General features: G+C 42.1%; 1 long non-coding RNA gene across 2 annotated transcripts; it reads right to left on the minus strand.

Annotated features, from left to right (window-relative positions):
* Positions 1–373: 373 nt before the first annotated feature.
* LOC143267648 (uncharacterized) lies at positions 374–11,170 on the minus strand. 2 transcript variants are annotated; one of them, XR_013043004.1, is made up of 4 exons: positions 10,872–11,170; positions 2,637–2,721; positions 2,210–2,262; positions 374–646 (listed from the first exon to the last, which is right to left on the minus strand). It is a non-coding gene; the product is annotated as an uncharacterized LOC143267648 (long non-coding RNA). The 2 variants fall into 2 exon arrangements; XR_013043005.1 differs by lacking the exon at positions 10,872–11,170 and adding an exon at positions 9,777–10,861.
* Positions 11,171–11,557: the final 387 nt, after the last annotated feature.

Here is an 11,557-nt window from a genome sequence, read left to right on the forward strand (position 1 = left end):
TGACCAGAATAGTGCTGTTTACAGTGGGCTTGGTCCTTCTTCATCAGCTAACCATCAAGACAGTCTCCCACAGACATTCCCACTGGCCAATCTCATCTGGACCAATTCTCAAGTCAGATCCCCTTTTCACCTGGTCTTCTTGGGCTATACCAAATTGACAGTTACAGCTGACTAGGACAAGTTGCAAGCTTCATGCATCCAACTACTAATGATAGCTAATGTTTCACTGATGAAATATAGCTTAATATTTTTTTCATTTTTCTTTATTAAGAAATTTTCTACTCACTCCACATACCACCCACAGATCCCCCTCCTCCCTCCTCCCACTCCCCCAGTCCTCTCTCTCAAGCCACTCCTCATCCCCACCCCCAAATCAAGGTCTTCCATGGGGAGTCAGCAGAGCCCGGCACACTGAGCCTAGGCAGGTCCAAGCCCCTTCCCACTGCACCAAGGCTGTGCAAGGCATCACACCACAGGCACCAGATTCCCCGAAGCCTGCCCATGCACCAGGGACAGATCCTGATCCCCTGCCTAGGTGCCCCCCCAAACAGTTTGATCCAAACAACCATCTTCCATATGCAGTGGGCCTAGTCCAGTCCCGTGGGGGCTCCACAGCCACTAGTCCAGGAGGGACACATGGATGACCCTACAAAGGAGACGTGGATGAGATCTACATGAGCAGACTGGGTGTGGGGGAGTGGCAGAGGGCGAGGAGTGGGGGATGAGAACATAGGGAAATGGGAGGGTCAAGCTGGAACAAGGACAGAATGGGAGGTCAGGGAGGGAAATACCATGATGGATAAGGACATCATGGGAATAGGAAGAGGCAGGGTGCCGGGGAGGCTCTCAGGAATCCACAAGGATGACCCCACCTTGGTCTGCTGGCAGTGGTCCAGAGGATGCCTGGACTGGTCTACTCTGGTGACCAGTCTAGCAAATAACCTAGCTGTCATCAATAGAGCCTTTGTCCAGTGACTGATGGAGGCAGATAACTTAATAATTTAAATTCATACCATTATTGCGTGCAAAAATTTCTTATAAACCATGGGTTAATAAAGACTAAAGAGGAGATGAGAAACTTTGGAAGACTGTGCTGTCTGAAATAAAAAGATATTATCATAGCTGGTGGTCTTCTATTTCCATTGACACAAGGCACATCTGTACAGAGAGAGCTCTTATTAGCTAGTATGGATTTTATGTCAACATTAGGAAAAAGCAGATTTGAATTGATGGCTGACATGGAGGCACTTATGATAATAACTGGAAGACAGAAGAAGACTGAGTATAATACATATTTTTTTGTGTTAGTATGTTGAGCTCTAACTACAAACATTCTTAATTCCTCCAAACCAATAATGATGACAACTATTTTTCAAACAATAAAAATTTAATAGACATCATAAAATAATAAATAAGTTATTCTTTCTATTCTTTGAATAGGAAATTACCTTAAAGTTACTTTTATATCAAGAAGAAGAAATCAAGGATATGCAAACAAATCTTTACCATTGTTTTAAAGACTAAATATCCATTTTCTAATACATAAAATAATTCCCAAGATAAGCATGCATTAGAGGTAATTTTATGGATATTATCTTCTGGTCAACATTTGTTCTAAGGTAGAGCACTCATAGACAGGGGTCAGTGCTGTTCTCACTCACAGTTGAATCTTGTTTTCCTTTTTCAGGTCATGTTTAGCCAAAATGTAGACACAATTAATAATAGTTGTAATTAAAGTGCCACAGAAATTCAGTTTTATTTTCACATTAAAGTATCATGATTTTTTTTTTGGCTAGCCGTAGATCTATTTAAAATACTATTAAACCATGAGTGGGATTTTTATTGTGTCTAGTTTATATTAAAAAAGGATGGAGGTGACTTAAAAGCAGTTTTATAAGAGATGAGATCTGAAGAAAGATCTGACACAGTCTTCCATGACCACCCCTCCCTACTCCCATTGCCTTCTATTGTTTCAGGGTTGTGGCACTCAGTGAGACCATCTAGTAGGCAAGTGGTCAGCTGAACATGCTAGTGCCTCCATTTGTTACCGTGATTTAGAACAACCTCTCGGAACCCCTCTTGACCCATCTATACAGTCCTGAAGCCCTCCCTTGTGAGGTTGGTGTGAGAATCAAATGAATTCATGCCTAGAAAAAGCCTCAGTCCTGGCTGCCCAGAACAGATACTCCATATATATTTTAATACCCACCCTCTTTTCAGCTTTGCCAAATAAGTCTTCTTTATCATGTCCTCTTCTGCAGCCTGAAGACCCATATAATGTGAACATTAATAATTCTCCACATTGCAAATCGGTAGAGCTTTCATAATCAAAAGAGTCAGACAATTTCTGGTAAAGCAGATGTCACAGCCCACCTGATGCTATGCTTTTCAGTCATCTGCAGATGCCAGGTGTCTGTTATCCGTTCTCACCGCTATGGTCACTTGCACAACGGGACAGTAAGCAACTCATTTTAGAATGACACACTGTGCCAAGTCCACGAATTATTATTTGAGCCTAGAACATTTCAACAGATGAGCTTAAGGCAACATTTAATATGACAGGAGGAAATGGCTCTGCTTTTGTGCCAAATTCCCTCCTTCTCAAAACAGGTCTATATCCGGTTCTGGTGACTCACCTGCCTACCTTCAGGCACCTTGCATATGTAGAGTTCTGGAAAATATTAGACCGAAAGGGAAGAAACCACCGTAGAGCAAAATATTCTGAAATCAAAATGTCACAGAAAACAGATTAAGTGTTTACCAAGCATATCCCCCTGTTTTCTGTTACTTTAAAGAAATGGCCATGGCTAGATGCTTTGTAAAGAAAAGAGTCTTAGGTAACTCACAGTTTTAAGACTGAAAGCCCAAACATCATTGTACTGCCTGAGGGCACTCCCAGCCTCATTGCCTAATGGAGGATGACACCATGGCAGTCAGGTATGTAAGAGAGGGTTTACAGGGCGAGGCAGGACACCAGCAGACAGGCCCCGTGACAACTGTGTTAACCCTCTCTGAGAGCTAATCCATAAGGGCCTAAAACATTTCCACTAGTTCCCACCTCTTAAGAGATCTTACCACTTTTCAACAGTAACACAAGCGTGGGGTATAAGACTTTTCAGCATGAGATTCTGGGAGACCCATTCAACCTATATCCAAACCACAACACTATGTTTGTAGAACAATGTGTAGTTCAATACTCTCAGGGTAAAGGTATGGAAAGTCAAGGTTGTAATTATATCAAAAAAAGTCATTATGAAGTATTATCTGCCTCATTCTTGCATTCTACTATCCAGTGAAATGTGTCAGCTTGAAAATTATAACAATAACAACAAAAGAAACATCTAATGAAGAAAAGCTAAACCTATTACATTTACTCAGTGAGAAGACTTCGGCAAAGCTTGGTGCCTTGGTGAATCTCAAGGATCTGGGCTCTAAAGGCCTCAAACCTGTCTGTCTGTCAAAGCAGGAACTAAATGGAACTGAGCACAAGTTCCGACATGATAGCTTAGGGTTTGTTGACAACAGAAAAGAGGGTCTTGACGGGAAGACTGGCAGCCCAGCTTCTACCTCACATGGAAGGCGTTAAACCAGAAGAGCGAACTGATGGCGAGGATAAACCCATACACAAGAATTTCCTAAAACCAGCAGTAAAGGTCTTTGCTGATGTACCATTTTGTTTCTTTGCAAGACTTTTCCTGGAACAAAATCTTGTCATGCTGACACAGACAGTATCAGTCTCAGAAGAAGGCTCCAGGAAGTAGGGAATTTGTCTATAGATTTTGTGCCCAGAACAGTATTGCATACTATCCACACGGTATAGTGTGTCAAAGCCTGGGACTAGATTTGTGGACATCCCCGCATCACCTCACAGGTACAGCAGATACAGATTGTTAATCAGATTAATCATTTTCTTCTTCCATACAGTTCTAAGTCACACATTACCTGTTCTCTTAGGATCTTTTAAACTATCTGTAAATACACACTGTGCTGCTGGAGCACACCACCTTCATCTGTTGCTCAGAAAACAGTGTATTCTGTGGTTGGAGGTGATTCAGAGAACTGGTCAACAAGAATCCTCATTTGGTGTTCATCAATCATTATTTGGAAGAGAGGGTCATGTCTTTCCAGTCCCAAGACATGCGGCAAGAGATGTCCATGTTGTTAATGAGCACCCAGAAGAAATCCTTTGTCCTTTAGCATTTCCTCCTAGAGCAGTGGTTCTCAACCTTGGTGACTCCAAACCATAAAATTATTTTCATTGCTACTTCATAACTATAATTTTGCTACTTTTATGAATTGTAATGTAAATACCTGTGTGTTCCAATGGTCTTGGGTGACCCCTATAAAAGGATCATTATGTTGAATCTCCAAAGTGGATGTGACCCCCAGGTTGAGAGCCCTGTCCTAGATGCTAGCACCTCGGTTGAAATAGAAAAGAAAAATGGTTTTCCAGGGTCATTTTTTTATGAGAACAAACTTCTAAGCATCTTTGGTATGTGACAGTTGCCTCAGTGGTGAAGTCAGAAAAAAAAAATCAGTGAATGAAAAAAGAAGACAGCTAAAGGGCCCCAGTAGAGAACAATGGGGTAGAGGACAGAGCTTGTGTTATGAGGAGCTAGAGACAAGAGTGCATTGTTAGACCAGCTCTCAAAAAATAATTAAAAATTAAATAAAAGCCCCGATGTGGACCATTTGCATATTTCCCAGTGCAAATGCTTCTACTATGACTAGACTTTTGTTACCAACAGTTGATAAGGGCTGAAAGTTTTTCCACAATTTAGCAATCAGCTCTGGTACAAGTGAGCTGGCCTGAACAGAGAGACGGCAGCAGCAGATGCCAAGTGCTTTCTGGCCAAGGATTAACTCCACGGCACCCCTGGGACTATGACTCTCTCCTTGGTTACTAAATACAATGTTTTCCTAGCATTGTCCTTTTAAAGATCCCATCACTGCATTTTACTTTAGAGAGTTGATATTTGTACCCTGTCATTCAAGAACGACTTCCCTGGTGAGAGACTGAGGCAAGGGAAGTAGACAGGCACCTCTGTTCACAGGGCACTTTTCCTTCAGTGAACCCTAGTCACTTCTGGGAATATAGCCTTTCTGTGAAGTGAGTATCTTCTAAAAGGGCACTAAATGATACACTCTAAAATTCTAAAATAAGCTAACAGCATCCAAATGTTAGGCACACACACACACACACACACACACACACACACACACACACACACACCATTTGGAAATATTTGTCATTTGCCACTAAGAAGTAGCCTTCCAGAATTATTTCTCATGTTGCATTTGCATAAAATGATCATGGGCCTGACTTTACAAATGACAAAAATGGCATGACCATCTGTTGGCATCCTGTTGACCTCTGCATTCTAGGTCAAGCTGTTTCTCCTGCTTCATCTGTAGCCCAACTTTGCTACCTAACAGCAGCAGAACTGGCCCGAAGGGAATTAATTATGTTCAGCAACATATGTGCTATGACTGAGCAGCCTGAATTTTGAAACAAAATCTTATTTGGCAATATTCCTATTTGTTGAGTCATGAGCCTGACACAAAGCTACAACACATGAAGCAGCATTTCCTTAGTGAGAGCATGTGAGAAGGAAGTGTGGCTGAGTTAGTTTGGTGCATGTTACACTCTGCATTTCCACCTCAGCCCACAGCCTCATTATACAAGTTTCCTCTCAACTGAATTTCAACCCCAATTCCCATGAATCCAGTGCATAGATCAGACCTTCCAACCCCAGGCCAAGACCCAGGATCAGGAGTACCTGGATTTCAACTTTCTCCTGCTGTGTGAAAACGTTCTCTCAGGAAATGACAACAGCTGGTGGCAGGTAATCCATGAGCCATCAGTCCCTTCTTACATGGTTGGTAACAGAAAGTTGGGAAACACATTTCCAGTCATTGAAATTCCCATCTCTACAGGCAGGAGAGCTGGCTCTGGGGGTCATGAGAGGAGGAAAGCTGTCCCTGCCCCTCACCGGATGCAGCACATGGGAGAGGGGACCCTGAACCTTGCCTGGACAGCACACTAGAGCTGATCCTATTGGCAGGGTGCAGGGGAACCAGCTCTGAGAGCATGAGAACAGGAGAGATGACCCCGCCCCCTCACTGGCCCCCTGGTAGCATGGGTGAAGGAAAGGTACCCTCCTCAACCCTTGCCTCAAGAGCTGGAGAGGGAGAGCTGGCCCTGCACCTCACCAACTGCAGCACTTGGGAGAGCAGGCCTGCACCTTGCCTGGGCAAAACAGTAGAGTTGGCCCTGGTAGTGTGGGTGCTGGTGAGCCAGCCCTGGGAGTGTGAGGACAGAAGAACTGGCCCTCCTCCTTGTTGCCTGCTAAAGTGGATGAGGTGACCAGAGCAGTGCTGGAGAGCTCGCCCTGGCGGTGACAATGAGGGAAAGCTGGCAGGCTGATCAACCCATCTACTACCCAGTCCCCGAACCAGGGCAATCAGTTGGCCTACTGTAGATGTAACCAACCATCTTATTAAATAAGAAACACAGAACCATGCAAAGAATGCAAAGAAGAAAGAGATCAGAGCTAAGAGCCTTACCGCCTGCTGCAGCTAGCCTCTTCAGCCAAGAGACCTCTCTGAAAAGAGACCTACTTCCTGTGTGTTTGTCTTTATATAGTCTTTCTGTTCTGCCTTCTCATTGGTTGTAAACCCAAACACATGACTGCCTCGTCACTGCCTGTCTGTAGAGACTTCCAGGTCTTCTATGGTATTGAGATTAAAGGTGTGTGTCTCCAATGCGGGCTGTATACTTGAACATACAGAGATCTACCTAGCTCTGCCTACCAAATGCTGGGATTAAAGGAGTGCGCCACCACCATCACGCTCTTGCTGTGGCTCTAATAGCTCTGATCCCCGGGCAACTTTATTTATTAACATACAATTAAAATCACATTTCAGTACAAATAAAATACCACCATAGCCTACCCCAACATCCACTTCATCTATAAGTGCTGGACCATGTGAAGGGGCCAGGCCTGTAGATCCAAAGCTACAGGATCTCTATGACACAAGGTAACAACAGGATATCTAAAAGGAGTCAGAGTGAGGGCCTCCTATCAAAGTGTGAAGCAGAGGCCACAAACCAAACCAATGACTCATTGCAATGAACACTTACAAGTAAAGACGTATGGACTATGGACTAAGAGATATACTGTAGGACTCACTGGGCCACACTACAGCTTTTACACCACGACTTTTTTTGTTTTTCTTTTAAATTTTATTTTATTGGGGGCGGTTTGCAATGGCAGAGGGCAGACATGAAGGGATGCAGAGATGAATGGAATTGGGATGTATGAAGTGAAATCCACAAAGAATCAGTAAAAAAGTTTTTAAAAATTCCCATCTCTTAAGATATAAACCATTATAATTAGTTATGAAAGAGACTTGTTTGACACCAGACAAAATTAACAAAATTAACTCTCAGGACAAATGAGAAGAGTGAATTAAGTTCTCAAACTACAAAAATGAATACGTGCATTCATGCATACATACATGCATGCATACATATATACATACATGGAAAATAAAACAGTACTGGCTTCCCTTTAACTTTGTATATGACTTTCTCATCTAGAGTCTTAAGCATTGAAAATACTTCATTGATACTCCATTTCAAAATAGGTGAGAATTCTCTCAGTTTATAACTGAGAAAGCTCAAGGTCATAAAACAGAGGAAATCTGCTTGATTCCCAACCTCTTGATGTTTTATACTACTCATAGTCATATAGGCAAATCACATGTAAATAATTGCTTCTATGACCTCCTAACAAGAGATCTTAGTCTCAGAGAAGAGGGATTTGCCCGAAGGTCGAGGAATAGTTAGAACTGCAGCAAAGGAGAAGAACGCATACTGAAGCCTGAATGGCCATTGCACTGTTAGAGAACAATTCATTGTCCTGTGTGCATGGAGTGCAGGCAAGGAGTAGGGTGGAGGCATATTACAAAGGACAGACAGTTATTTCTCAGAGTTTTACTCCTCATTTTTTTGCGCTTAATGCCACAAGAAATATTCTATTAAAATACAAATTTGATATTATCACTCACCTATGTGCAGACATTCCAAGTGTTATTCTGCTGTCCACAGTATAGGACCTAAATATCTGAATGTGGTGTAGGCGTTGCTCTCCTAACCTGTAGATGGGTATATATTGAGTCTCTGTAATAAATTGAATATTCCTATAAGAAAAGGTGATAGTGCGTTCAGTCACACACAACTTCAGCCCCATCATGGATGTAAAAACACACAAAAGGGATGTGATTTTACTAAGTGATGCTGATAGTACTTATAATTGTCGTGTTTAATTATAAACAGTCTGGTTTGTTGAATATATTTAATGACTTTTTAAAAATCAAAATCAGGGCTGGAGAGATGGCTCAGCAGTTAAGAGCACTGACTGCTCTTCCAGAGAACCCGGGTTCAATTCCCAGCACCCACATGGCAGCTCACAACTGTCTGTAACTCCAGTTCCAGGGGACCCCAGACATACATGAAGGCAAACACCAATGCACATAAAATAAGTAAATAAATTATTAAAAAATCAAAATCACAGAATTTTGAGTTAACATACAAGTATTTTCACTGATTTATTTATTCTCTGTCTCTTGCTTTCTCTCTGTCTCTGTCTGTCTGTCTGTCTGTCTGTCTGTCTCTCTCTCCGTGTGTGTGTGTGTGTGTGTGTGTGTGTGTGTGTGTGTGTGTGTGTGTGTGTCTGTGGTGTGTGCAGGTGTTGTAGGGGCCAGAAAAGGGTGTGACATCCCCTGGAGCTGTAGTGACAGGCGGTTATGAATCATCCCAGGTGGGTGTTGGAAACCAAACTCTGTTCCTCTGGAAGGACAGCAAGTGCTCATCATCACTTAGCCATACCTACAGGCTCAAACTTGATCAAATTTTAATTATACCAAGTCGGAAGTGGGGTACCGTGGTAAGGTATGATAATTTTACCTCTTTTCTTTATCTCTCTTTTGTGTCTGTCAGAAAAAAACATCTTTAGTTGGATAATATGATAAATGGATGTGACCCAACTGACTGAAAGATTCAGACAAAACTGGCCAAGTCAACCAGTGCTGGTGCTGTGTGAATTCTTTCTTGCTCTGCTAACATTGTCACACTGCCACTGTTATCAGCAGGAGCATCGGGAGCAGGCATTCCTGCCAGGAAGGGGCCGGCCAGGTTGTGCAGCGATTTACTGTATTTCTCTGCAGTGCAAACTCGTAGGGGGTGATGAAATCAGAATACCATGTCCTTGCGTTTATTTATTTTTCTTCCTGACTGGAAATACTCAGCAAAGCAAGCCCACAGCTGGGAGTTTATATGGACCACAGCCTTGTTTAACGGAACAGGATCACTGAAGGGATGATTTTGTTTCCAGATGGTTTTTCTTCTGCATCTTCTACCTTGAGTGATTAGTTCATACATTTGATTATGTGTATAAAACACAAAATAGCACAAAACAATACTTAAGTGAATAGCACACAATGCATTGTGATATGATCACTAAAAAGCAACTGTAGCCTATCATGTACTATTCCATTATACTTAAAGATGGGTGTAATTCACACAAATCATTTTAGGGAGCACTAATGTGAACCATGACCTATGGTTATAAAGTATTCAACTGGGATCTTCTTGATGACAAAGCCAAGCTTTGTCAGTCTGTATTGGGATTCCCTTCTTCCTATGCCTTCTTCCACTTTGAGATCCAGTAAAGAAAGATAGGATGCATAGACCAGCTAGACCCTTCACACACCTTTGTATGCAATCTGAATTTCAGCTCTCAACCAGATGTTGGGCATTCCTGATCATTTCAGAGTTGAAGCATTTGGTGTTGCTATGGTAAAATAAACAAGAGAGTTCCCTAGTCTTGTTTCTGTTGCTATGGCAGAATACCACAGACTGAAAGAATTTACCTCTTACTATTCTGAAGGTTGCCTGTACATCATAAAGTGGTAAAGAAGCAAGTGAACAGGTGAGGCCGAGAGAGGAAGAAAACTGGTCCAACTCATCCTTTTCCTACCCAGCCACCCTCTGTGCCTCTTACAACCAACCTGCTTCTAAAATAACAGTGCTAATCCATTCACTAAAGTGGCATCTTTATGACCTAACCACCTCCATAAGACTTCACCACCCTCAAGACCATTACAAAGAGAATTAAATTTCAAAAGGAGCTTGGAAGGAGAGACATCCAAAGTCTAGCAGAGACTCTTCTCTAGGCTGCTGAAACACTGGAGGAGTACCACTGTCTCTCTCACACACATTTCTGCGTAGGTTCTTAGAACAAGCTGGATAGATAAAACCAAAACCAATGTCAAAAAAGCATATTCTTCAAGGAGAAAAAGGAATTGCACAGACTTGATACAGACTCTTCATTTTAGCCATTCCTTCCACTCATGGCTTTTCCTGTCTACTCAAAGACTGGCTTTAAGCCCAGAAGCTGCTTCAATCTTGAAACTGAATGGAACTCCCCAGTATGTGCCTGTAACTTCAGCTCTGATACAGTGTATTTCCTTCTTTATACAATGTGCCAATACCCTAGAAACTATCAAAGATGGCATTATGAGAAAGCCAGGCACTGCCTTGATCAAGAATTGCGATCTAGTAGGTAAATATTCTTCTCTTTCCTTCCCCTTGGTGTTTTACAGCAGAGCAATATTAATCGACAGCGACCACAATCCCCGTGCCAAAAAGACCCCCACTAAGGAACCCAGGCAAGCAAAACATTTTCTTCAGAAAGACCAACCTTAAGTTTGGTGCTACAGCCAGCCAAGGAAAAATTAGCACAATGAATAGAAATGTATTTCACACAAAACCAAATGGAAAAAGCCCATAGAGTTTGGAACATTACCTTTGTGGTTTCCTGAAGGGGTGAGAACATCTGGTAACAGAAGCTGCCTTAACTCTTTCCTTTATCGGAAAAGCAAAAGATACTCATACTATATGACTGTGTCTGTTTATCTCTTCGCTGGGTCAGACAGACCAGAGATTGACCATAGCCCTTTTGACTTTTGTGGGGTGGCTGCAAAACTTGGAGGCAAAGGAGTTGAGCATCAACAGAGTCAGTACTGCCTATGTGGAATTACCCATTACCCAACTGGCTTTTCCTTTTCTAATATGTAACTGGAATCACCACATCCCAACCCTGGCAGATTGGTCTCTACATGTGTTGCAATTATTTGTTTAATTTTTTTCAATCTGTTCCTCTAGAAGAGCAAGCTTTGAGTGTCCTGGTGAAGAAACTGCTGTACCACAGTAGATGTTTGAAAACAAAACAAAATAAACAAAATAAACAAAAAACCACATCTTTAAGTGTTAGTCGTAAACAGGAAAAGAGTGTGGTTAATATGAAGGATTTGAGGAAGGAGATTGTTCTGCTAAGAATTAACTCACAGGGCTAATACCACTAATTATCTTACTGAAGGACAATCTGGGGACATCAGTAAGTCTAGTGTGTCTAATCTTTCTCTAGTGTGCAGGACTCAGAACTCAGTGGTTCTGGATCCATGTCACAAAATTCTAACAACAAATTCCACA

This window comes from Peromyscus maniculatus, chromosome 10, assembly GCF_049852395.1.
Source record: "Peromyscus maniculatus bairdii isolate BWxNUB_F1_BW_parent chromosome 10, HU_Pman_BW_mat_3.1, whole genome shotgun sequence".
NCBI lineage: Eukaryota > Metazoa > Chordata > Mammalia > Rodentia > Cricetidae > Peromyscus > Peromyscus maniculatus.